The following is a 27,816-nucleotide window of genomic DNA, read 5'->3' on the forward strand; positions in this document are numbered from 1 at the left end:
TGATTATTTTATATTATAGATAATAAATTATGTGCCTACAAAATCACCGCAAAAAGTGACCCGAATTTAGCCACTCCACTAAGCACACACACCTAATCCTGTGATGAGCTTATTAGGCGCTCACTGTACGAAATGTTTTAACATTAGAAATAGCTATTAATTTAAATTAAGGCCCCAGATCCTAAATTCTTAAGTATGAAACGTATTTTTTGGTATTCTCTACAGTATATGTGGAATCATGTCACCAGTTACCATACCCTTAGCTAGTGATCCTGGCAACCCTTCGTTAAAGACCTTACAGTTTTACGGTTATTTTCGCAAAGTGACGATATATTTTCATTTAAACGATATATTATAACGTAGGTATAAATTTGTGTTTTAAAGGACTACGTACGCTCGGAACCCTAAACACGGCGCTAAATTAGCGAATGTCCGTCAGTTTATATTATAGCAAGGAGTGGATCACCGTATTTATCTAACCCGTATCTTGAGCGCCAGTAGACGTTTCGGCTGACGAACACCCGCACCCGCGCCGCACTCATCGCACACTCATCGTACATTACATTGTACACTGTACAGTACACGTACGTACAATAAAAACCTGCCAAGTGCGAGTCGGACTCGGGCACGAAGGGTTCCATAGCATTGCCTATAAAGCGGCGAAAAATCACATTTGTTGTTTCGGAGCCCCTATAAATGTTTGTTTTATTCTGTTTTTAATATTTTATTGTTATGGCGTAAATACGAGTAGGACATCATGTGGCAAAATTTCAACTGTCCGTGAATCGTGATAGTGTCATGGTTCAAGAGATATAGCTTGGTGACAGACGATTTATTAAAGTCAGTATATACGTGTGATTTGAAATTACCAAGGAGTGGATCGTCATATTTAGCTATAGCCCGTTTTTTTAGGGCCAGCAGACGTTTAGCCTGACTGACATCGCCGCGTTCATCGCAGACAAACCACGGACGCGTACGATAAAAACGACTCGATACATTTCTGAGAATAAATCAAATACAGCTCCATGAAATACATTCCATTTTACGATATATTAATGTAGGTATACTAATTTGGGTGTTTATATTTATCCGTTTATATTATAGCATTGAGTGGATCACCGTATTTATCTAACCCGTATCTTGGTCGCCAGCAGACGTTTCGCCTGACGGACACCCGCACCCGCGCCATCGCAGACATAACATGTACGCACAATAAAAACGACTCGATACATTTCTGAGAATAAATCAAATACAGCTCCATGAAATACATTCCATTTTACGATATATTAACATAGGTATACTAATTCGGGCGTCTGAATAATCGGAGTCAAAAATTCCTAGCGAATGTCCGTCAGTTTATATTATAGCAATGAGTGGATCACCGTATTTATCTAACCCGTATCTTGAGCGCCAGCAGACGTTTCGCCTGACGGACACCCGCACCCGCGCCATCGCAGACATAACATGTACGCACAATAAAAACGACTCGATACATTTCTGAGAATAAATCAAATACAGCTCCATGAAATATATTTTAATATAGAAGATGTTTGAGTGTTTTAGAGTTAGAGTGATATACTAATTCGTGTGTTTTGCGGAAACGTCAGTGATTATTATATACTTTAATTACTCATGATATTATGAGTTGCGTAAGACATTTTACTTGAATTTAAAGATTCTTCATAATACAGACTGAAGTGAATGTCATAATATACTCGTATATTACTAAATCATTATAGGTATTGTTACCGAAGATAACGTAGATACTTTTATTCTTTGACAAAGTATAGACAATCTAGAACTAAAATTCTACAATATGAATACGTGACCACCTGAAACCGTTAGATTAACGTGTTTAGTGAAAAGCATAGGTATATAGATCTGATGACCAGACTGACATTAATATAATACGCTGCGATTCCATTGAGCCTACAGTCACACACACAATCAGGAAAAAAGCTACTAGATTTCGAACTCCAAGCTTGTTCATCGTACTTATGCTGGTAATATTTTTGCTGGTGGGAGGCTTCGGCCGTGGCTAGTTACCACCCTACCGGCAAAGACGTACCGCCAAGCGATTTAGCGTTCCGGTGCCGTGTAGAAACCGAAAGGGGTGTGGATTTTCATCCTCCTCCTAACAAGTTAGCCCGCTTCCATCTTAGACTGCATCATCACTTACCATCAGGTGAGATTGTAGTCATGAGCTAACTTGTAAAGAATAAAAAAAAAAAAAAAAAACTTCCCTGTGGAAAGGGAAAGTTTAAGCTTTAGCTTCTATAAAATTAGGAAGATCAGTCCACAGGCACAGGCAACTTAAATAAATAGAAATTCCAAATTATGAGTTACATTAGTGATATGGACCTATAGAGGTAGATATAGCGAGTAATTTCGTAAAGCCGAGGGCGTTTTCAGCGTGACAAGAAGCGAGCGGCCTGCAATCGTCGCTCACGACGTATCAAAACAAACTGATCTTCGGCCGTCAGTATTTAGACATGTTTCTCGCAGATTTTCACTCTGTTTGAACATGTTTTGACTAGCTAAATCGGTAGATAAACTATGCATTAAAATACACTCTCAAGTTTAATTATTTTCATAGAATCACGAGTTAGGTATCTCACCTATTCTTATATTTTCAACAGATAGGTAATATGATAACTAGCACTAAGTTAACATTAAAAGGTAAAACCCTATTACAGAGGTATTTGATATAGTAAGTCGAAAGTTATTTTTTCAATCCTGTTGTAGTAGAATATTGATTAGCTATCTCAGGAAATTTTGATTAGCTTTTTTGACGGCCTCCGTGGCGCAGTGGTATGCGCGGTGGACTTACAAAACAGAGGTCCTGGGTTCGATCCCCAGCTGGGAAGATTGAGATTTTCTTAATTAGTCCAGGTCTGGCTGGTGGGAGGCTTCGGCCGTGGCTAGTTATAGTATCCAGCGATTTAGCGTTCCGGTACGATGCCGTGTAGAAATCGAAAGGGGTGTGGATTTTCATCCTCCTCTGCATGCATCATCACTTACCATGAGGTAAGATTGTAGTCAAGGGCTAACTAGTAAAGCTAGTAACTAGTAAAGTAAAAAAAAAAAACTTGTTTTTTTAAAAATCGTGCTGGTCTTAGTACCCTGCGTATGGAAATATCAAAGTAACGCGAAACAGTTTTGATATTCTAAATTAATTAGTATAAGTAGTAGGTCAGAATTGACAATAAGTTCCATATAGTTTTGAAGACCTGTTTACCTGTTTTATGCTGTTAATTTGTATAAAACTTTAATTATACTTTAAAAAGCCTTTGTAACCTGTTGTACTTGTAAATGTAATATTCTTATTAGTAAATGTTTTTTTGAGATTCTTAGTCAAAGTTAAGATCGGTGGAGCTTATAACAGTCTTAACCGTGGTTTTGAAACTATAGTTATTTTAGTTAGTAATTATAATTAACTAAGTAGAAGCTCTTACTTTTTAAATCGGATGAAACCTGTAACATATTATTTGTACTTAACCAACTTCAAAGATGGAAGTTCTACACGTATGTTTAACTGTAAATGGATATTTTAGCTCAAAGAAATAATGATAATCATCGAAATATTGTCACATGGTAAAAGTAATACAAGATATAGATTACACAATTTTGCCCCGCCTACTCAAAGATAATAATTAACCAATTACAAAATGACAAGCCAGCGCCGCCATTTTAATTGGTTTACCATGCGCAAATGTATCTAACAGGTATGTTCCTAATAAAGGAATTATTTAATTCGTATATTATGGATAGGTTTCCACTGCTGCAACGTGTTTAAATTACTCTTATGGGAAACTATAATTTAACCTGCGGTAGGCATTCTTAATGATTAAAGGAATAGTAAGTTCCTACTTAAAGGTAAGGCATTTATTTATAAGTAAAACAATAAAACTTTCACCAAATACATATGAGGTAACTTTTAAATTTTCTATAGTCTTCAATTTACCTATTATTTGAAATACCTAATATTTGTAGGTATACGTCATCTTTCAGTAGGTAGATGCGTCGGTAGTAGGTACTTACCTAATAATTAATCAACCATGGAAAGTTAAATAATTAAAAAAAAATAGTTCATCTAGAATGACTTAGGTTCTAGTATATATATATCAGATTTTTTTTTACAAAATAATGCAAAATGCTGAAATTTTCAAGATTAAATTACATAATCTCTATTGTACGTACAATTTACACTTTGTAATTTGCCTGTTTCGTTAGGTAAGAAAACTATTAATAACCTAATAGATTTCTACCTAAATACTATGGCTAAGTAGATAGGTACAAGGTTATAGTTATTAAATTAGGTAAGTTAAAGTAATATAATTGAGGCTACAAGGTCAATAAAAGCGATAATGCCCCGGTTTTAAAACATATTTTACCAATGTTAAGTAACACACATAAGAATTCATGTTTGACGGCCTCTGGCGCAGTGGTATGCGCGGTGGACTTACAAGACGGAAGTCCTGGCTTCGATCCCCGGCAGGCTTCGGCCGTGGCCAGTTACTACCCAATGGGCAAAGACATATCGCCAACCGATTTAGCGTTCCGGTACGTCATGTATAAACCGAAAAGGGTGTGGATTTTAATCCTCCTCTTAACAAGTTAGCCCGCTTCCATCTTAAATTACATCATCACTTACCTTATTGAACAAACCCTCGTTAAATAAAGAATTAAAAAAAAAATCATCACTTACCATCAGGTGAGATTGTAGTGATGGGCTAACTTGTAAAGAATAAAAAATATTTAGAATTTCTACGAAGAAAACGAAGGCACCACAGTGACTCAAGTTAGTAACCGCACCCTTATCCTAATACTATGTCCATTATAAATCCAAACCCATCAATCTGATATTGGCGTTTTAATTGCACATTGTTTATTGCGCTTTAAAGGTTGGGGAAACAAAACGCAACGATATTTTTTCCATATAACCATTAATATCTGTCGTTTCGTTACGTCAAATGACGTTCGCCCCACAATACGGCGGGGTAATACTCGTAACTCGTAAAAGTATTGCTCAGTCGAACTATGAGCGTAAAATGTATTACATTTTCAAATAACTGACAACTTTATACGTACAAATACAAAGTAAGAATTAAATACAAATATTTGTTACAAATTGATATCCTGTTCCATCGATACGGAAATAATACGCACTCTTATTGATAAGGCATATCACGTCGACTTATGTTCCTGGTTATCGTTGATCTTGATTAAGGTACGCAAAGCAATGCATGCTTCTATACGAAACACAAAATTTACTTAATTTGTTTCCTGTTCCATCGATATGGAAATAATACGTACCTTCTCGTATTGATCGTTTAAGAATTAATGAAGTTATGTCACGTCGACCTATGTTTGTGGTTGTTCTTAACTAAGGTACGCAAAGTAACGCATGTTTTTATACAAAACATAAAACGTACTTAATTTGTATCCTGTTACATCGATACGGAAATAATAATACGTACTTGTATTGAACGTTTAAGAATAAGTCATGTCGCGTCGACCTATGTCTGTGGTTATAGTTGTTCTTAACTAAGGTACGCAAAGTAACGCATGCTTCTATACAAAACATACCTAAAACGTACTTAATTTGTATCCTGTTTCATCGATACGGAAATAATACGACGTACTCGTATTGAACGTTTAAGAATTAATGAAGTCATATCACGTCAACCTAGGTTCCTGGTTATCTTTGTTCTTGACTAAGGTACGCAAAGTAACGCATGCTTCTATACAAAATATACCTAAAATGTACTTAATTTGTATCCTGTTCCATCGATACGGAAATAATACTTACTCGTATTGATCGTTTAAGAATTAATGAAGTTAAATCACGTCAACATGTTTATGGTCATCGTTGATCCTCTTAACTAAGGTACGCAAAGTAACACATGCTTCTATACAAAACATACCTAAAACGTACTTAATTTGTATCCTGTTTCATCGATACGGAAATAATACGACGTACTCGTATTGAACGTTTAAGAATTAATGAAGTCATATCACGTCAACCTAGGTTCCTGGTTATCTTTGTTCTTGACTAAGGTACGCAAAGTAACGCATGCTTCTATACAAAACATAAAACGTACTTAATTTGTATCCTGTTCCATCGATACGGAAATAATACGTACTCGTATTGATCGTTTAAGAATTAATGAAGTTAAATCACGTCAACCTGTTTGTGGTCATCGTTGATCCTCTTATCTAAGGTACGCCAAGTAACACATGCTTCTATACAAAATATACCTAAAACGTTCTTAATTTGTATCCTGTTCCATCGATACGGAAATAATACGTACTCGTATTGAACGTTTAAGAATTAATGAAGTTATGTCACGTTGACCTATGTTCGTGGTCATCGTTATTCTTAACTAAGGTACGCAAACAAAACTAAGCAAAGCAAACACAAAATTAACTCAATTTGTTTCCTGTTCCATCGATATGGAAATAATACCTACTTGTATTGAACGTTTTTAACAATTAGTAAAGTTATGTCACGTCGACCTATGTTTGTGGTCATCGGTGTTCTTAACTAAGGTACGCAAAGTAACGCATGCTTCTATACAAAACATAAAACGTACTTAATTTGTATCCTGTTCCATCGATACGGAAATAATACGTACTCGTATTGATCGTTTAAGAATTAATGAAGTTAAATCACGTCAACCTGTTTGTGGTCATCGTTGATCCTCTTATCTAAGGTACGCCAAGTAACACATGCTTCTATACAAAATATACCTAAAACGTTCTTAATTTGTATCCTGTTCCATCGATACGGAAATAATACGTATTCGTATTGAACGTTTAAGAATTAATTAAGTTATGTCACGTTGACCTATGTTCGTGGTCATCGTTATTCTTAACTAAGGTACGCAAACAAAACTAAGCAAAGCAAACACAAAATTAACTCAATTTGTTTCCTGTTCCATCGATATGGAAATAATACCTACTTGTATTGAACGTTTTTAACAATTAGTGAAGTTATGTCACGTCGACCTATGTTTGTGGTCATCGGTGTTCTTAACTAAGGTACGCAAAGTAACGCATGCTTCTATACAAAACATAAAACGTACTTAATTTGTATCCTGTTCCATCGATACGGAAATAATACGTACTCGTATTGATCGTTTAAGAATTAATGAAGTTAAATCACGTCAACCTGTTTGTGGTCATCGTTGATCCTCTTATCTAAGGTACGCCAAGTAACACATGCTTCTATACAAAATATACCTAAAACGTTCTTAATTTGTATCCTGTTCCATCGATACGGAAATAATACGTACTCGTATTGAACGTTTAAGAATTAATGAAGTGGCCACGTCGACCTCCGTCACACGCTGTCGGCTGACTGCGTGAACTTTCGCTGGAATGTCTGCGAGACGTGTGGGCTTTTCTAATATTGCCATTTTAAAGCCAACTCGATGTTCCACGCCTACATACTCAAACGTTTACGGGCAAAACAAATATATTATGTATCTACATAAGCCTTGAGAGCCGTGATAGCTCAGTGGCATAGCCCATAACCTCTGCCTACTATTCGGAGGGCATAGATTCGAATCTGGTCCGGGGCATTCACCTCCAACTTTTCAGTTATGTGTATTTTAAGAAATGAAATATCACGTGTCTCAAACGGTGAATGAAAAACATCGTGAGGAAACCTGCGTGCGTACCTGAGAAACTTCTTAATTCTCTACGTGAGTGAAGTTTGCCAATTGGGCCAGACTGGTGGACTATTAGCCTAACCCGTAACCCCTCTCATTCTGAAAAGAGACTCGTGCTCAACAATTAGCCGAATATAGATGATTCATTGTTTGGAAAACTAATTATTTAAAAAAATACTTAGGGAAATCCTACTTTTATAATGGTTGTAAAGCTCATAAGTGTTAGAGATCTCGTAACTATCTACTAAAAGTTGTATCTAATGATAATTCGAGGATTTATCATAAAATTAGATCTGAGACTTGGTCGCTAACTATTTGCCTTATTAGAAGACTCAAAGTCACTCAGGAGGTGATGGAAATCTGCGAGCGAGCGAGTTATGCTTGGATCATTTTGCTGCGTTATCTAATCAGAAATGAGAAGAAGAACCAAAATCAGTGACAAAGCTCAGCGAGTTGCAAAGTAGAAGTGGCAATGGGCTACATAGTTCGAAGAACCGATGGACATTGGGGTACCAAGGTGCTAAAATGGCGACCTCGCACCGGATAGCGCAGTGTTGGTCGACCTCCCCACTAGGTGGACTGAGGACATCAAGCGGGTTGCAGCCAGCCGCCAGATGCTGACGGTTCAATCAAAAGGCCTTTGTCCAGAAGTGGACGTCCATCGGCTGTAAATGATGATGATGACGTCTAGCTGTAAGTGCGGTAACTCTCACATTCAGTGATGGTTTTACTGGAGATTTTCTATACAAAATTGAATCTTACAACCATATAGAATAGGTTTTAATTTTGATTTCACTTATCTCAGACTCGGACAGACTGACGAAAGGTTCCAGTTGATCAACTCTGCGACGCTAAAGTGTCTTCAGACTATTTAAATTCCAGTTCGGTTCGTTGCTTCGATGGTTTATACGGAGCCGTTAATTTCAGAGAAATTGAACTAGGGGTCGCTATTGATTTTCTTTGTGGCCCGTCTTTTAGGTTTGAGTTGAAAAACTTAGTTTCCACTGTCTGAAGCTTTATTGAATTAAGTTTTGTTCACATAGCCTATGATTGCCTTCAAAGATGTTATTATCAAAGTCTCTAGAGAAACACAAACTTTGGCGAGAAAACTATTCTTAGAAAATATGTACCATGAAAATGTTAGAGGGATCGTTTTCATTTGTTTCAATAGGACTTTCGAAAAATTTATATAAAAGAGCAAGTAGGTAGGTATAGATACCTATTTACCTACTAACACTGTCGTCGTAAGGTACCCAGATATTTTTATTTTAAATTTTTGTGTGAATTCGTAGATGACACAAGGTACATCAACGCAACATAAACTCTTTTGGGCGTTTTAACATTTATTTATCTGCATTCTTTAAATTTATTAACTATTAATATGTTAATGTTAACAAATTAAAATAAAGAGAAGGGCAAAATTAGTAAATTCAATTACAGCAACCCGCAAAGCAGGCACCACGCTCGCTGACAGCTGTTTTGACAGCTCCAATATTAATTGTGACGTTTGTGTCGTTAGAACATCGCCCAGCTCTTCCGTTTCCACGTCATTAATAAAATGAGCAATAGTAGGAATATTTATCAATGGCATAATCGATACAGAAACAATTATAACCACATCCATCAAAATTCTCAATTCTACTCGCGAGGAAGGTGTTCAGAATTTGTTCTCTACCGTTCAACAATGAACTCAATCACGATAATTTTAAAATTCATAATCCGTTAACTCGTTTTAAAGTGACGCGGTAACTTAATGTATACTTTATGATCTTTATTGTAAGTCACAATTTGGATTGCAGTTCTATTGAAAGAAGTACAGTCTGTATCAAATAACATTAACATTCTTATCTGAGGTCTGTCACACAGCGAGAACGTCAAAGTTCGAAAGTGAAGAACGCATTATAATTAATAGTCGATGATACGCGAGGATCGTAAACAAAAGCGGTGATAAATGGATTATAGTCTGATACTAGATAATAGGCACTGTGGGTTGTAAATCGTCGTTTCGTAAGCGGTCAGTAGATACGTGCTTTATTTTCGGCTAGCGACCGATTCGTATCGAAATAGTAGGTAGTATTGTTGTGAATTGTAGCGGCGGGAATGTACAGTCGGGATTAATAATGATTATCAAATCAGGCTGACCCGGTAATACAAAGTGGGATTTTGTGTTAAATAGTACCCTACTTTTACTTCTTACTTTTAAAATAATAAGTATGAATTACATAAACTCTATCAATTAGATGAAAACATTTATTTTAATTATATGAATTTTTAAGTAGGTATTTGGGTTAATTTTTATTTATTTATAAAGGTATTCTGTTGCTGAAAAGAATCTATCCTATACGTAAATAATGATTCTCATACCACACAATGAAATGATTAAGTACTGACGGTTACTGTATCTTTTGACATGCAAAAGTATCATCAGATGAGCTGAATATCAGAAGAAAACCGGAAAGATATACATAATCGAAAGCTTTGTGTACTTAATTATGTTGTCTTTTTAATAATAAAAACGATGCAATTCTATAGTAGTTATATCATATCAAATATTCCAAGGATATATTATTTTCAAATGCAGGTAGGTATACCGAGAATGCATACTGAATTATAATTTTACTATGAATATTGATTTATTTACTTCGTTTTATGTTACTATCGGGATAGTATTAATTATGTACACCCACTACACTTGACATGTAACATACGCTGATAACCAAGGTTATGTTTGTCAGGAGGATTGAGTAAGAGATTCTGTATGGCTTAAATCATTGCTTAAGCATATATACCTAAGTATGACGTAAGTTGCAGACATTCACAAAGTATTTAAATATTTTTCCTGTTTGTAAATAAAATATTAATCATTTCTAGGCAAAATGTGTAGGTAATTACAATTATGTGATAGATACTTAATAAAGTAAGATCCTCCTCCACTCTATTTTTCTCCTATAATGTCCTAAACTAGAGAGAGAGAGAGAGAGAGAGAGAGAGAGAGCTGCTCATGAGTGTTATAATAAAGTGAAGGATTCGATAAAATATGTTATGAAAAATGTTGCTCTGTGGATGTAAACATATGACAATATTATACAACATGTGGAATGAAAAACAAATAAAACTGTATGGCGTATGGCGCACAAATAAGCGTACGCTCGAGATGTGGCCATAATAAATGAATAATCTCAGGACATGTCCCAATTTCAAACTAAAAATGTATTGAAAATTGTGATCAATTTGTTGAGATGGAGTGAAGAATGACTACATTTTAATTAAGTAAATACCTTCCTATTTTAAAATCGTAATGCTAAAAATTTTTTTGTTTGTAAGCTTTAACTAAGCAGCTTCCGTTTTAAATTATATTTTTTTTATTTTTTTTTTTTTTTTTATTCTTTACAAGTTAGCCCTTGACTACAATCTCACCTGATGGTAAGTGATGATGCAGTCTAAGATGGAAGCGGGCTAACTTGTTAGGAGGAGGTTGAAAATCCACACCCCTTTCGGTTTCTACACAGCATCGTACCGGAACGCTAAATCGCTTGGCGGTACGTCTTATTATTCGTCTTGGCGGTATCTTTCGCATCGAATGCATTTGACCACACGTTTCATCACTTTCGAGAAGAAATTCTAAATGAATAGTTTACGACTAAAGAGCGATGTGTGTTGATGTGTTATAATATTGTTCGTACAAGCTCATTTTTGAGAATTTCTGATTTGAATTTATTTATGTTTGTTTTATACCTACTATCGTCGTCGTCGTTATCAACCTATGTTCGGCTCACTGCTGAGCTCGAGTCTCCTCTCAGAATGAGAGGGGTTAGGCCTTAGTCCACCACGCTGGCCCAATACGGATTGCCAGATTCACACACGTAGAGAATTAAGACAATTCTCTGGTATGCAGGTTTCCTCACGATGTTTTTCCTTCACCACTTGAGACACGTGATATTTTATTTCTTAAAATGCACACAACCGAAAAGTTGGAGGTGTATGCTCCGTACTAAATTCGAACCCTCCCTCCTCCTCCTCGGAACACCCTCCGGAGTTGAAGGCAGATGTCATATCTACTGGGCTATCACCGTATTTTATACTACTAACTTTTATTTGCATAATTTTGATATTCAGAATTAGAGTTACTTTTTGAATCATTTAGAACAATACAGACTGGATACAATCAATGAAACATTATTTCCATTGGATTACCTATCGACTCACAAATATATAGTGAATCAATAAAAATCGCAATGTAAAAAAATAAGTTCGGCAAATTATAGATAAAATGTGTAATGAAGCATTTGAAGATCATATTATTAAGTCCGGGAAGTCATAGACGTAATGGTGACTCTACACGTGCGTATGGTAGCAATTACTCAGTGAATCCAAAAAAAAAAATAGTTTTAAAACGTTTTTAATTTTATATCAAGTCTTATCATTGAAATGATATATTGTCTGTCGGGCACATTAAGGCGCGATGTAGTTTGTTACGACACATCATTACAAACCGATTTCACGTTATTATTGATTACGTTTGACAATAAATTGTAGCTCACTGCCGATATCGTGTGAACTGGGCTAATGGTATGATCTTTAACTTTCACCTTTAATCTTTGTTGTGTTTTATTGTTGGATCGAGATGCATCTAAATCTGTAGATCTATATAAAACACACCTCTGAGCGACAATAGATTGCAAATCACATTGCATTTCTCAGGCTAAGTCTTGGTTTCCTATTGTTTAATCACTCTCTTTCTGTCATTTCAATGTTGAAAATTGTAAATATAGCCTATAGACAGATGTTTTGCTTAAAGCACTAATACCTACCTAATTTTGTATAGCTTACGAGTAGTTAAAATTATAACTAATCAAGTTTATTATTTAAGTTTATATAACAGTTTATTTTATATAAATTATCACAAAATGCAGATAAAAATAAATACAGAAATGTTAAAAAATAAACAAAAACTTAAAGCTCTAGCCTAATCTAGTTTATTAGTTTAGGTGCTAAATAAAAAAAAAAATAAACCTTGGCTGAGTTTGTTGTGGGCTCTTCTCGGACCAAGGCGCGTTTCGTAACTCTAATTTTAAGTTTTCGAATGATTATTATCACCATTATCTTAAGTTTAATATTATTACCTGACGTTTCGAAAGAGCTTGTAAACTAAGCCTATTTGAAATAAATGAATTTTGACTTTGACTTTGACTTTAAACTTTAGCCTTATTGAAGCATGTTTGTGGCTGCAGTACGAGAATACCAAGTTAAAAAGCAAGATAACAAAATGAAGAATAAAGACCTAAATGACATTTTAAAAACAATAAAGCAGCCATAAAATTAGTTTACAACAACCATAACGATGTTTTATGTGATATTTCCACAAATTTATTATGTGCTACTAAAGTGAATGTTTATTTTATACCTAACGTCGTAACTCGTGGGGCGACCTCAACACGTGTGGTTCAGAAATCAAATTAAAATCGTGTTTGATAAGATCGAGTGGCGGTTATGGAAATTTATGACTATATTACCTGCGTGCGCGCATCGCGACCGACAAAAAGCTGGACCGGACCGACCAATTATTTATGGTCCGCAAATGATTATAGTTTACGAGCGTTTGACTGGATCCGCCCCTGGCGATAATAGTTTGGCTATAGTATGTCTCGTATTGCAGATTTTTTTGTACTCAGTAAAATATTAAATATGCTCACTATAGAGTCTCATTTTGGGCTTATTGTGGGCTAATAAACTAATCACTTGAAATTTTGTCTTCTTCTAGAGATTAAGCTTTTTAACTCAGAAATCAGGAAGTTTTCGTTACCATCCAGAAAAAAAATCTATTATTACCTTTAGAACTTATGCGAATTATATTTTTTTTAATGCATGATGTGCCTGGGGACACCAATGCAAAACACTTTGCAATGCAGTCTGCAGCGTTCGTAGTTTTATTATTAAAAAGATAATCATCATCCACGCACAATGCCCGTCGAATCGTGCAAGTGCGAAAACAAGCCCGAAGGAAGAAGTAGGAAGATTGTAATCATTTTTTTTGTCTTTATTGCAAAACGTGATTGTGATAATACACAGATAGAATGAAACAACTCGGCAAGTAAAAAAAAAACAACTATTCTAAAAAAACAACGGAAAAGAAATTCGAAATTAAAGACAGGACGCTCACAAAAATATGTTGACCGCAAAAGATACAGAAATAAATCAGACAGATGACAATTTAAAGTGGTTAACCCACTAACTGTGACCATTTTAGATACTTTGATCAGATCTTGTCGAAACCGAACCTACAGAGACAATTTTAAGCTCATCTAATATCTATTAATAAAGGATTAAAGTTCAATTTTGATTGTGTTTGTCTTAAAATTGTGGGTGTTTGTTCTAAAGTCTTTAAGTCGTGGTAGAGATTTATGTTTTTATTTAAGAATTAATGATATAGTGTGAGTAATCGCCGTTATGCTAATTTGAAATAATCTGAGCTCGTAAATATGAATAAGGTAAAATCTGTTGTAGGGCTGCGTCTGCTGTGATAGCTAGATCGTTTTAAAACAACCTTAATATACAATATGTAATATTTATTCTATGATATGTAACCATTTAAAAATCATAATCATTTCTTTGTGTTTATTCCACTTACGTGGCGTCGGTAAATTATCACGCAATTTTCTTCCATTCTATCTACTTCTTTTACAGTCAGCAATAATCTCTTCTTTGGCCTTCCTCCTAATTATTATTAAACGTATATTTCTAAAGACAGTCTTTAATATAACAGCTATAAAAATAATAAAAGTTGCTTTTGAAATTGTATGTAAATACGAGTTTCATGATCGCAGGTCCTACTACAAATCGTTATGGAGTAATACAGTTTTGAGAAAACAATGTTGGATGCAATATCAAGTTTTTTATCTTTTTATTTTATTGCAACTTTTTGAACAACCATGCAATATTTAAAGTTTTTAAATAAGTAAATTCATAAGAAGTGATTTTAATTTAGCTCCCAAGATTTTAACTTTAAAGCTTCTACGATTATACAAGTCAATAACCTCCAAACACCAGTAAAATCCAAATATTTGTAGCTATAATACCTTTGTGATAATTTGAATTACCTAACGTTTCTTTTGACACACACAAGAATAATATTTCAAATTGTTAGGCAGATTTAACTCAAAAAAATTTTGAAATTTCCACTTTGAACGCAATTTTTTTCAATATCCAGGAACAATTTGCTAAAACTTCCGATACGCACCTGGCGCCAAGCCCCTTACGGACTTTACTTTACGATCTGTTAAAAGAACAACTTCGCTGCCCAAATTAACACGAAATAAAAACGAAATCGATCCTCACAAAAAATAAGCGAAAGAAGATAAAAGCTTAAAAAAGGTCCACGTCAAAACATTTGATTGTATTAATATTTATAGCTATCGAATCGCCGCAGGAAAGGCGGTCTTAAGATGAAAAAAAATGTTTATCAGACAGTTCAGCTTTTGAGCAAACCGCAAATCCTTTGTTAAGAGATATTTATGGAGTTGAAAACAATTGCACTGTTACTATTATATCAATGTGTGACAGCAATAACTGTATTATTGAGCTTTTTGTGACTTGAAATGAAGATGTTAACTTCAATGGACTCACTATTATGTGTTTAAAAGTTTTTTGTAAGAAAAAGTAGTTTCAATTTCTCTTGAGACTTGCAAAACTTCTTTGAATAGTATGCCAACTCAGAAGAAAAAAATTGGAGCAAAGAAAAATATATTTAATAACATCTGATCTGATAATAATGTGGACAGAGTCAGAGTTGTTAGCCTAAGCTCACTTACTAGTGTTGAAACAGCGTTGAAAGACTAAGCTACAAAGTCCTTCTCTTCTGTAAGGAGGGAAGTTTGACCCTGTGATGATAATTATAATAACAGATGACCACTCTGTCAAGACTGTAGCAACGAAGAAGAAGAAGAAAAATAATAGAATTAATTTCATAGCAAACATATAAGTAAAAGAACATAATATATTTTTATTGATCGTTTTTTCAACACAGCAAATAGTGCATGTATGTGTTAAAATTACTATCATGACCTTTGCAGCGGATCTCGAGGCCTGTGCATCGGATTCTTGTGAGCACTGCTCTGTTACGGCTAATTTACGATATCAATGTGCCGGATCTTGATGTATGGCCTGTCTTAACAGCGTTCGTAGCGCTTTCCCATGTGTTTTAAGTATTTTAATATTTTAAACTTTTGAATCTTTATGAATGTTAAATTAACAGACAATCTTTGTGAATGTTAAATTTATTTAATTTATCCTAAATGTTTTCATCTTTTAAGGCTCTAAATCAATGCTTGCAGAAGTAATTTCAATACCTTTAAGTATTTAGTTTAGATATATCTATCTGCTGACATGACCTTTGCAATACATCTCAAAACGTTTTCATTAGTAGACTTGTAACCGAATTATAATTCATGATGTAATGTAATAAAGTATGTAATAGTGTCATATTCAAATAATTCTAAAATATCTAGTGTTACTATTATTGCACTAGGTAATCTTTTAAGTAGTAGTTTTCTTCAAAAACAGTAGTGATTATAGGTCCAAGATAGACCTATGGACTTTACAGAAAATTGAGGTTTAAATCTTTCAATTCCTTTTTATAAAAAGGTCCAGAAAAAACCTCCTTTAGGGAAAAAAAGTCCTTTAGGGTTTATCATCGAACAATGAGTTCTGAAATTGAAAACATTGTATAGAAGGCAATATTTTTAGTTTTCTTGTATTAGGCATGTAAGTAAGTTGCTGTAAGGTTATTTTTCCGGCATAACTTAAAATAACGTAATTTTAAAAAAGCCTTTAGTTTTGGATATATAGGATGTTATTGAAAACGTTCACCTAATGGATCTGGTTATGATATATTTTTGAATTCGTTATATTTTAATTTTTAATTATTCTTGTCCATGTTGGCAGACCGTCTTGATTTTCTTTTAATTTTTACACATGTTTCATAATTATTTTTAGATTAATTTTGATTGATATTAATATGGTAATTACTAAGTTCCGATATGAATTCCAAATTAATATCACGCGATAAATATGTATATTTAATCATCAGACTATGCAACGAACCTCAATAATTTATTGCAAAATAAATAAAAAACACTAAACTAATAATTACTAAATAATTAAAATTTATATCTAGGTGTCAAACCGGCTATGAAGAAACTGTGTAGGTACATACTCGCAGGTTCATCGAGTGCCAGTACAAAATAATAAAAATTTGTATATTATCAACCCATTAAAATGTAATTTACCTACTGCGTGATTTGGTGATATCTACCAGTAAGCACCGGATGACATTTTTACACAGAATCTCAATTTCGTATACGTCAACTAGCCTACAAGCCTACAAGGTCTATGTCCAGCAGTGAACGTCCATCGGCTGACAATGATGATGATGATCCAAATTTCACGTATCTTTACATGATTCAATAGGCAATAAATAGATAGTATAGTATGTATGTATGTATGAGTACCTAAGTATGGTAATATAAATATTATGGTAAGTATCATTCAAAATGCATTATATGCATGTACCAATATGTTTGTGTGTAGGCACGTATATTGTATATGTATAACCCCTTATGAGAAACTTAATCAGTGTCTGGGCTGTGCGGCGACATGGGTTATTGAAACGAAATTAAAACGCGAATGCGGAGGCCATTATCTTACTTGTATAAGTTAATTGAATGTGCTGTACCCTCAGACCAATTATAGAAGGACCTGTATCGCACTCATAGTCACGAACAAAATTGTCTGTCATTTTCTGAGGAAAACGAGCTTAGATTTAGGTATATATCTTATACTAAACTAAAAGTTATTGCCCATTTTTTACACAATTCAATTACACAAAAAGGTGTAAATTTTTACGTTAAATTTTTACGGAGCTATCTAACCGACGAACATGATTACAACTATTTAACATCAATTCTATAGAGACAGTTTTTATAATCACATTAGATCGTTGATCATATACTTTGACAGAAAAGGGACGTCTAGCGAGGCAGGTCCTATACAATAATTGGTCTGAGGCTGTACTTACCTACTCATATTACTTTATACTCATATACTTCTCTGTACTTTTTATTTAGGCTCTAATAGTGAGGCAATCATTGATTACTCGTATTTATGTTAGGACGGATTTACATTTGTCTGACGTGCCGTGTTGTGACGCATCAGAACAGAATCGGTTTCATACATTTTGTATGTAAACGTTACCATACCAAATGTACTCAGACCAACTATTGTAGGACCTGCCTCGCTATACGTTAATTTTCTGTCAAAGTATACGGGCAAAAACTTATAGTTCAGTAAAAGATATATACCAAATCTAAGCTCGTTTTCCTTAGAAAATAACAGAAAAATTCTTTTGTGAATATGGGCCTCTTGTGAAAGCTAGCTGGTTTGAAAAACTATGAATTCCTGTATATTTATAAGTTTTTCAAACATCTTTCTGTTTTGAGAAATCTTTACCCTTCATATTGGGTCCCCCAATTAATAATAAAAAAGGCCCCCCCTCCAAGGTACGCTACGCCACTGGTGTACATCTATAGACTTTGCTGAAAACAATTACATACTTATTTTAGTATGTTTGACTAATGTTATTGTAAGCACAAGGTCTGAGTAGTAGTAGGTTGATGCGATAAGATGCCTTTCAAAGATTAAGATCTAAGCCACGGTTTATCTAAACGTGAATCTATGTCCCAAGTTACTAACCATTAATAACTATAGGGAATTATGTTTTGTAGTTCAATCTTATAACTTTGGAGAACTTTATATTGTATGAACTGGTAATCTACTTGATTATTTAATTGGTATATTTATTATTTAATTTGATATTACTATAATTATAAGCAATTATTGAATAATAATAAAATGCCGATAGTAAAATAGTAGCGAAGGCTAATAATTAATAAGTAACCTAATAGGTAACCCGATCATATGTCGCGTGTTTGTCTAAATGTGTTTTCGGCTGCCTAAACTTAAATTATTGTTGATGTCTGTAAAAGTTGAGTCACAGAATAACAAATATTCATCTATGTCGTCAAGTTAAACGTACACCACTCGAGAAACACACAAAATGAAATTCTAGTTCGATAAGTATTTCATATTCTGTTTCTAGCTCAAACAAAGGATCATTATAACACGTAGGTGGTAGGTGGTTAAATATCAAATCAAACACCTGCTGTTTAAGAATTCATGCACGGCCCCAGCTTTCATATTAGCTCATTATAAATGCAACTGCATTTAAATTGCACATACCACCTACGTATAAAATGGGTAATTTTAATATGAAAAAAATAACTAATAAATTACACGTTTTCGATAAAATGCATTCGAAGTCGAGGCTACGTGTTATTTAAAAGTAAACACCATGAAAAATAGCGGTTTTCCCCTTATATTTTATAGCGGCTAAACTTGCCATCAATAATTGAAGTTGCAAAGTCCCTGGGGAGTGAAAGGGCTTACACGAATTTTGATCCGACTGTACTTTTGTAGAGCATTTAAATTTGCACCCTAAGGTTAACGGAATAAGTTTCAAAATGGTGCCTCATGCAATTTGTCCATAGAACTAAACAGGTAATTTGTCGATAATTCTGCATAAGTGCTGCAGGTATAATTTTCAAAGTGAAAGAGTTTAGGTATAACGTCCATGATATTATATGGTATTTATCGAAGTAGATTAATAACAGCGGTAGGTGTCCGAAGTACCACTTAGGTAATAATACCTGCTTAAATGCTCAGTATATTCGGGTAGGTACTAACTAATGGGATACGGTTTCGTCCGTGTAGAAATATTCTTCGAATGACATCGCCTTAAATATCTGATTATAACGAAAAAAAATTCATGTTTCTCCAGACATTGTCTATGCAAACCACATACAATTCTAAATGTAGTTATTCATATTAACGTACGGGGTAGAGAGTGTGTAATCAGCAGACTCCTCAACTGCCAACCTTGCCTGCTCGTGGTACCCCAAGCAAATATACTGTTTCCTAATGGTGTGGAAATCTGTGTCTCGGAGAGCACATTGGGTGCTTTTCGCAACATAGATGCGATATGCAGCTATGCAGCGGACATGTGAAATCTACGCTACGAAAATATTTGACCATTTCCATCCATACTAAGCTATGTAGCTGTGTGTGGAAGATGCGCTATAAAGATGTACTTGCGAGAGTAAAATGCGCAGCTCAAACTACGAGTATGGCATGGTGGCCCATAGCACGCATCCATATCACGCATCCATAGCACGCCTCCATAGCACGCATCCATAACTCGCATCCATTCACGCATCCTACCAAATAAAAAACATATCTTAGTTAATTCCGTTTCCACCTGTGCTAAGCTATGTGCACCAATGAATATGATTGGTGGATATCAAACATATCCATAGCAACGTAGTGTAGCATATCTCTGGTGGAAAAGCACCCTAAGCAGTCCGTCCCGATGATTAACATCTGATAGTGGTCGTTAATGAATTTAACATTATCACCAGCCCTCCAAACCTGCATTGATGCAATAAGGTGAGGCCAAGCTCCATATCCCCTTTCCTGTAAGGAAAGAGGCTTGGTCCAATAGTGGGCTGTTAAAAGGCTGTTAATAATGATGGTGTATACAATCCGGTCTCTAGTAATGATGGAAATTATGATATTTATGCTAAAAAGCTTTAGAAAACAAACCGTATATCTGTAAACTTGTAATGGAAAAAAACTAATTTCATGCGAATGAAGCAGCGTGCTCCCAAGATCTAAATGTATGGTGTATATAGTTTGTAGGTAGAAACACACTATACATGTCGATGTATTACATGGCAGGGCACCAGTTTGCAGGAGAATTTGCAACGTCACGACCGCCATTCTACCAAACCAGCCAACCACATGCGGCCGCCTCGCTAATCCCTTCAGTTTTTTTATTTGTAACCATTCGACTTTTAGCATTTAACCAGTCCGGTGTTTAAGACTTTTTTGCATACCTCGGTATATAATGCTCTTTAATTCATGCTCACTTTTAGCAACGTTGCATGATTCGCTGATTAGGTAGGCTATATTTGAACCACAAATAGATAAGGATTAAAAGAGGACTCAGGACAGATTGGTTAGTTATCGTTTAATACAATTTTAGATTGTTTTATAGTTAGATTGTTCTTGTTTAATACAGAAATCAAGAAATGACCTCTCAATTTGTCGGTCCACAGCTCCGAAGTTTTTTACTCAAACGGAAAATATACTGGAATACGTCGACGTATTAGTCTCCCTTGAGAGCGTTATTTGATAATATTGCACTTTTGTTTCCCATAAAAGGGATAAAATAAATCGTACGTAAGCCCAGACAAACTTTCGTTTGTTCAATATACTATACTATACTACAATTTATAAATATACGTTTTTAGTAAGTAGGTAGATACATGAATTAAAAGGTTCGCGTTTTTAAACAACATATATTACCTATGTAACCTAACCGAGCACACAACCTCCTCTTTTTTGGAAGCCAATTAAAAAAATTGTGAATACGATAACTTATTTTTTACCTACTTCTCTTTTTCCAAACGAAAGTAACAACTGAGTATTTTTTTTGGTTTTCTCTTAAATATGGTATGACGTTACGTACCTATGCCTATGCGTAATAATCGAGGTAGTCAAAATCAATTTTCCAATACCTACACGTTAAATGAAAGTCATCTTATTATTAATCTCCAATAAATACCAACACTATGTTTACCTATACTTAATGTTTTACGCTTATCATACTAATTAATTCTTTCGAAACGTTTTCTGTGCCTATTAAGCATACTTTGATAAATTGCAGGCAATAAAATTACCAATATTAGGTAGCTTACTTTAGAGCGGATTATTAATTCAACTCCTTCTCTATAACTGTAATTTTCCGCACCAGTCTCGCCGTTTCAAAATGGCGACCGCAATTTGCATCTATTATAATCGAATCATTTACGGTGGACTATAATTTTATGATCATAAGATCAATAACTACGCGAAATAGATAGGTATCCCTTAACTAATCGGTGTACGCCAATGTTTTACATAAAGGTATTTCTACTTAATTGTTATAGACAAGTTTTTAATAAGTTCATGATAGAGCATATAAAAAACTTCTCAATTATAATTTTTTATTTTTCTTATTAAGGCCACCCGCTTCAATTTTGCTAGGTTTGATGATAAATATAATAATCATTAAATAGATATGTATAAAAAAGATATTTAATACATTAGTTGCTATAACTATTACCTATATTCATGGATATGAAATCACGTGAGTATGTAAGTAAGTACTGTGTGTCTGCTGAGTTCTTGTTAATGTATTTTGTATTGTGTGTTCGATTTTACATACACATATCATACAGGTTTGTTATAGTTAGGCAAAATTAATTAATATTAATTAATTTTGCCTAAATATTTGAAGTTTTGATAGATATCAAAACTGTTGTAAATTAAGCCTTTATGTAATTATTTATTTATTTTCCAGTTTTTTAGACGGGCTTTTGTCTAAAATTATGTCACCAAATAGGTCACAAAACGCTGAAGACAACTCTTCAAATTGCGTGACTGTCACTATATTAATCCAATCAAATGTAATCGTGAATGAAATCTAAGTGATTCTTTTTTCAATACATACAACAAATGAAATTAAATAAAACCTTGTGGAAACAATTTTGCAGAAAGCTAAGCTTATTGAAAATGTCTACGCTAAATGTGTGGTCTCATTATCAGCGGATCTAAGTTGATAAGATATTTGTTTGTTTGTACAAAGAGTGCACAATATAATTAGTTGGTACTTTATACGTAGGTAATTGTAGTGCACGATTCATGATTCCTTTTATAAATACACTAATATTATGGAAATTATACACTAGGATACATTAGCATGTAGTACGGTAGGTCGTAATTATTTTGTTTTTCACTTATGTACAGTACTCAGTTTTGTTTTGTGCGTCTATGTCTTGATTTTTTTTCTTATCTGTATAACTACTAACTTCCTTTCATTAAAACAATGCTTAAATTAAACGAACAATAATTAAGTCAGTGTGATATCTTACTTTTAGTTCAAATCAAATCAAATCAAATCAAAAATCATTTATTTCAAGTAGGCTCAGTTTACAAGCACTTTTGACACGTCAGTTGACTATTTGTAAAGAGAGAAAGACCACCGGTTCGGAAGGCAGGTTCTGCTGAGAAGATACCGGCAAGAAACTCAACAGTTGCTCTTTTGAAAAAGTCATACAGTATTATAATTTACAATTGATAACAATTACTGTTTACATTTCTTATAGTTTTACTTCCTGTGTGAAGGTGGAAGCTGATCCAACGGCCTCCAAGCATCTTAATCATTAAGGAACTCATCAATGTTGTAGTACCCTCGACTAAGTAGTTATTTTTTTTTAAAAAAGAACATTATTCACGAGCATTATATTAGATGTGCATATTAGCAGTATTGTATATTATAGTATATTGTGAATATAGGTACGATAATTATGTTGTATATGACACGATATTTATTCATTAAATTTATTTCATAAATATTTAATTCATTTGGCTGGTGGGAGGCTTCGGCCGTGGCTAGTTACCACCCTACCGGCAAAGACGTACCGCCAAGCGATTTAGCGTTCCGGTACGATGCCGTGTAGAAACCTAAAGGAGTGTGGATTTTCATCCTCCTCCTAACAAGTTAGCCCGCTTCCATCTTAGACTGCATCATCACTTACCATCAGGTGAGATTGTAGTCAAGGGCTAACTTGTAAAGAATAAAAAAAAAAAGGAACTAATAACCAAAGATAGCACTAAATATAAGATATTAGGTTTGAATTAATTAAGCTAATAGTTTTTAGTAGAATTCCTTTAGTTATAAAGTATAACCACAGTATTTTGAAAAATAGTTATTAATTTTAAAATAATAAATCTATTGAAATTCAAGTAGTCTCTAGTCGGCACGCATAGGTACGTACTGCTGCTTTGAACTGAGTTATTGCCAACTAACATGAAACTGCGATCCATAACTTATTTGCATAGTAAAATGTGATACCAACATTATTAAGAATTTACTTTCAAATTATTTTCGATAAAACTCTTTAATTAATTACGACTCTACAACCGAGTATCAATCCTAATTTGTATTAAAAATTATTTTATTATTAAGAAAAAAATCCATTAATGGCTTGTCTGATCTTTATTGTAACTTTTTTATTCTTTACAAGTTAGCCCTTGACTATATTCTCACTTAATGGTAAGTTACGATGCAGTCTAAGATTGAAGCGGGCTAACTTGTTAGAAGGAGGATGAAAATTCACACTCCTTTCGGTTTCTACACGAAATCGTACCGGAACGCTAAATCGCTTGGCGGTACGTCTTTGCCGGTAGGGTGGTAGCCACGGCTGAAGTTATATACCTAGATAGAGCTAAGAAGTTTAAATTATTGTAAATTAGCGTACGCTGTCCATTTCTTTGAGAGTTTATTTAGACAAAATTTTCTTGTGTCACAATTTTCTTTCATCAATGATGAATGCTGATATTAGGTACGAGAATGTATCTTCAGATTATACGATTATTATTCTACGTTTAACTAGTAAGGTTTCAAATCCGCAAGCCGAGTCTATTTAAAATTTCATTAACCAAACAGAATTCTGCAACATTTTATTATTAACATAACGCTTAAAATTAAAAAAAATAGCCTTGAAGTCAATGGCTCAAATGTCTGAATGTCAGTAAATGTCATAATAAGGTGTTTGATACAAATCTTGTTGAGATTTTATTGTAGGTAACTACGCCTAATATCGCTTTTGACACGAAAACTTTATTTAAAATATGACTTACTAGTAGACGCCATGCGTTTTCACTCGCGTATTTCCCGATCCCGCGGAATTACGGCGATAAATATAGCCTGTGTCACTCACAAATAACGTGGCTATCTATAGGTGAAAGAATTTTCAAAATCAGTTCTGTAGTTCCACAGATTACCCCCTACAACCTTACAAACTTAACTTTTTTATAATATTAGTACAGAAAACATATGTACAATATATTAGTAGGTATAGATGAGTAGGTACTTACTTCTCTTTCTATTAAGTACCTATAACTCTTTCTATTAGGTACCTATAATGTTTAGTGCAAGTCATAAAATAAAAGTTTAAATACAATTACACATTGCTACAAAACAAATTAGCTAAGCTTTTATAAAGCCAAGTATTTTTAAAAATAACTGATTAAAAAGTTTTTTGCCGGTTTAACTGATTAAAGAGTTTCTTGCCGGTATCTTCTCAGCAGAACCTGCCTTCCGAACCGGTGGTAGAGTCTTTACAAATAGTCAACTGACGTGTCAAAAGTGCTTGTAAACTGAGCCTACTTGAAATTAATGATTTTTGATTTTGATTTTGATTTTGAAGTCTTCAACACTCATTATTAATTACAGGCCTATGAAAGTCAACTATTTGACAAGGACAACGTACTCGTAATTGTAAGGAAACAGAACAAATTAATATATCTACTCAGAACTTCTAACATCTGCGCATGTCTTGATCTCGAGACGTTTGCGTGACATGTCAATTTAGCATGTGCATTAATAGAGGTCTTGATGATTCAACATTATACAACTCTTGTGTTTACTGGGTACGAAAATTCGATAACATTTATTTTGCTATTTTCTTGCCAAATCTTTGCGGCGAAATACTATCAATGTCAACACTTGTTTCACTGTGTCACCAGAACATCCTTAGATGAAATTTTCAAAGGTATCTTGCTTCTCGAAAGTATTTTAATGGACAGTCGTTATCAACCCATATTCGGCTCACTGCTGAGAGGGGGGCCAATAATCCACCACGCCGGCCCAATGCGGATTGGCAGACTTCACTCTCGCAGAGAATTAAGAAAATTCTCTGGTGTGCAGGTTTCCTCACGATGTTTTCCTTCACCGTTTGAGACACGTGATATATAATTTCTTAAAATGTACACAACTGAAAAGTTGGAGGTGCATACCCAGGACCGGATTCGAACCCACACCCTCCGGAATCGGAGGCAGAGGTCATATCCACTGGGCTATCACGGCTCTAATGCACAGTATGTTAACCTATATTAGAAGCATTTATAACTTTATTTATAATAATACATGAATGATTAGAAAACTAACTATGGGCCTCAAAAGAAAACTCAGAGTCACACAACAGGCGATGTAACGAGCTAGGAGTATTTCTGCGTGATCGTATTAGAAATGAGAAGATCCGCAGAAGAACTAAAGTCACCGACATAGCTCAACGTGTCGCGAAACTGAAGTGGCAATAGGCGGGGCACATAGTTTGAAGAGCCGATGGCCGTTGGGATCTCAAGGTGCTGGAATGGTGACCCCGCATTAGAAAGCGCAGTGTTGGTCGACCCCCCACCAGGTGGACTGACGACATCAAGCGAGTCGCTGGGATTCGCTGGATGCAGATGCGCAATATCGTGATGTTTGGAAGTCCCTACAAAAGGCCTTTCCTACAGTGGACATCCATCGGCTGACATGATGATGATGATGATTAGAAAACAACAACCTTAACAATATATTTATTCCAAAAGAGTGTCTCTATACGACAAGTCCATTGAACTACTTGTAGTGCAGAGTAAGTTTGGAGGAACGAGAGCGCGTGGCAGTTTATAATTGCGCTGGACCAATCAGATCCAAAGCAATCCAATGGTTCGCTCCACAGTGTGCTCTCCTAAGCTTACAGTACGGTGGCAACAGATCATAAAGCTTGCCACCCCTGTGATGTGACAGACCAATCTGTCAAGAGTGTAACGGGGAAAAAGAAAAAGAACAATCCTGTAGGCTTTGGCTTTAATTTCTAGAATGGGCCAATAACGGCATTAAACTAGTCATATGTAGTGACATTACTACCGAAAAAGACACACCGGGTAGGTTTCTATCTCTATGTCATTGACATGCCTAGAACTCGAGAGAAGCTATTTGCTTCTTTGTTTCTCATACCCAAGGCTCAAGGAATGTCTCTCCAGAAGTCAGTATTACCTAATTATTACAACCTGAGCATCTCTAACATGAGAGTGAATAGGCATCTTCTTGCCAAGCGCGTTCCACCTTAGGATCAGATGAGATCAGATGCGTAGTCAAGCGCAAGTTAATTCCTTATAAAAAAACACCTTAAGAATAACCTATTCAGGAAACGAGTACGACGTCGTCGTCGACGTTTTAAACTTCGTTCAAAAGTCATTTATTTTTGTAGGCTTAGGAACTCGTAGAACAACCCGTTACAAGAACTTATAGGTAAAACGTCAGGTTTGTAGAGTCTACAGCTCTACTTCAGTTGGGAAAGCAAAATCTGTTTGCAAAAGCTCTTGCCGGCTCCTAAACTCAATAAACTCCAAGTAGGACTAAATATTTACATAATACTCATACATACATGAATAACAATGTTTTATAAAACCTAACTTGCAATATGTTTTAGTACCTACCTACCTTTATCATTTATTATATAGATAATAATTAATTAAACCTGATATTAGTTTACTTAGTATTTATATTTAGAAATGTGTATAAAGCCATTAATTCTGTCGCGTGACCTAAAAGCGTATTTCGCAATGTCCTACAATATACATTAATTCAAACTGTTTGTTTTACTGTTAATATTACTACTGTGAGTATAAGAAATTATTTTATTCGGATTTAATATAAAATCGAGTCATGTCAACACCTGCTTATAGTAATTCTAACACCATCTAGTTAGCAAGCTGTTGATTTTGCTATAAGCTAAATAAGTCTAAGCTCAAATGAATTCATTTTTTAGAGGAGGAGGAGGTTGAACAAATGAGAGGAATTAAAATAGTTATTTAAAAAAATAGAACATAGATGATGTCTTTTTCTTAAAAAAAAAAGAATACAAAGTTTAGAGCCTCAATAGCTCAATAGTAAGAGCGGTCGGACTCATCACCGAGGGTTGTTGTTCGTACCTACTCCTAATATAGTCTATCCCGACTAGTTGGAGGGGAACGGGAATATTGGTCATATTTTAAAAAAAATATGGCAAATATTCTTTCATAAAAAAGTAGGTATACCTAAGTAAAGGTACAAAGGTATAAATACAATTACTCGACGTTAAGTTTAATAATCTAATTC

The 27,816-nt window shown here is 34.5% G+C and overlaps 1 protein-coding gene across 1 annotated transcript in view; it reads right to left on the reverse strand.

Annotated features, from left to right (window-relative positions):
• Window positions 1-27,816, reverse strand: part of LOC112057777 (homeotic protein Sex combs reduced) — a 50,782-nt gene that overhangs the window by 16,164 nt on the left and 6,802 nt on the right. The gene's annotated exons all lie outside the window — the stretch shown is intronic.

Source organism: Bicyclus anynana, chromosome 10, assembly GCF_947172395.1.
Source record: "Bicyclus anynana chromosome 10, ilBicAnyn1.1, whole genome shotgun sequence".
Classification (NCBI taxonomy): Eukaryota; Metazoa; Arthropoda; class Insecta; order Lepidoptera; family Nymphalidae; genus Bicyclus; species Bicyclus anynana.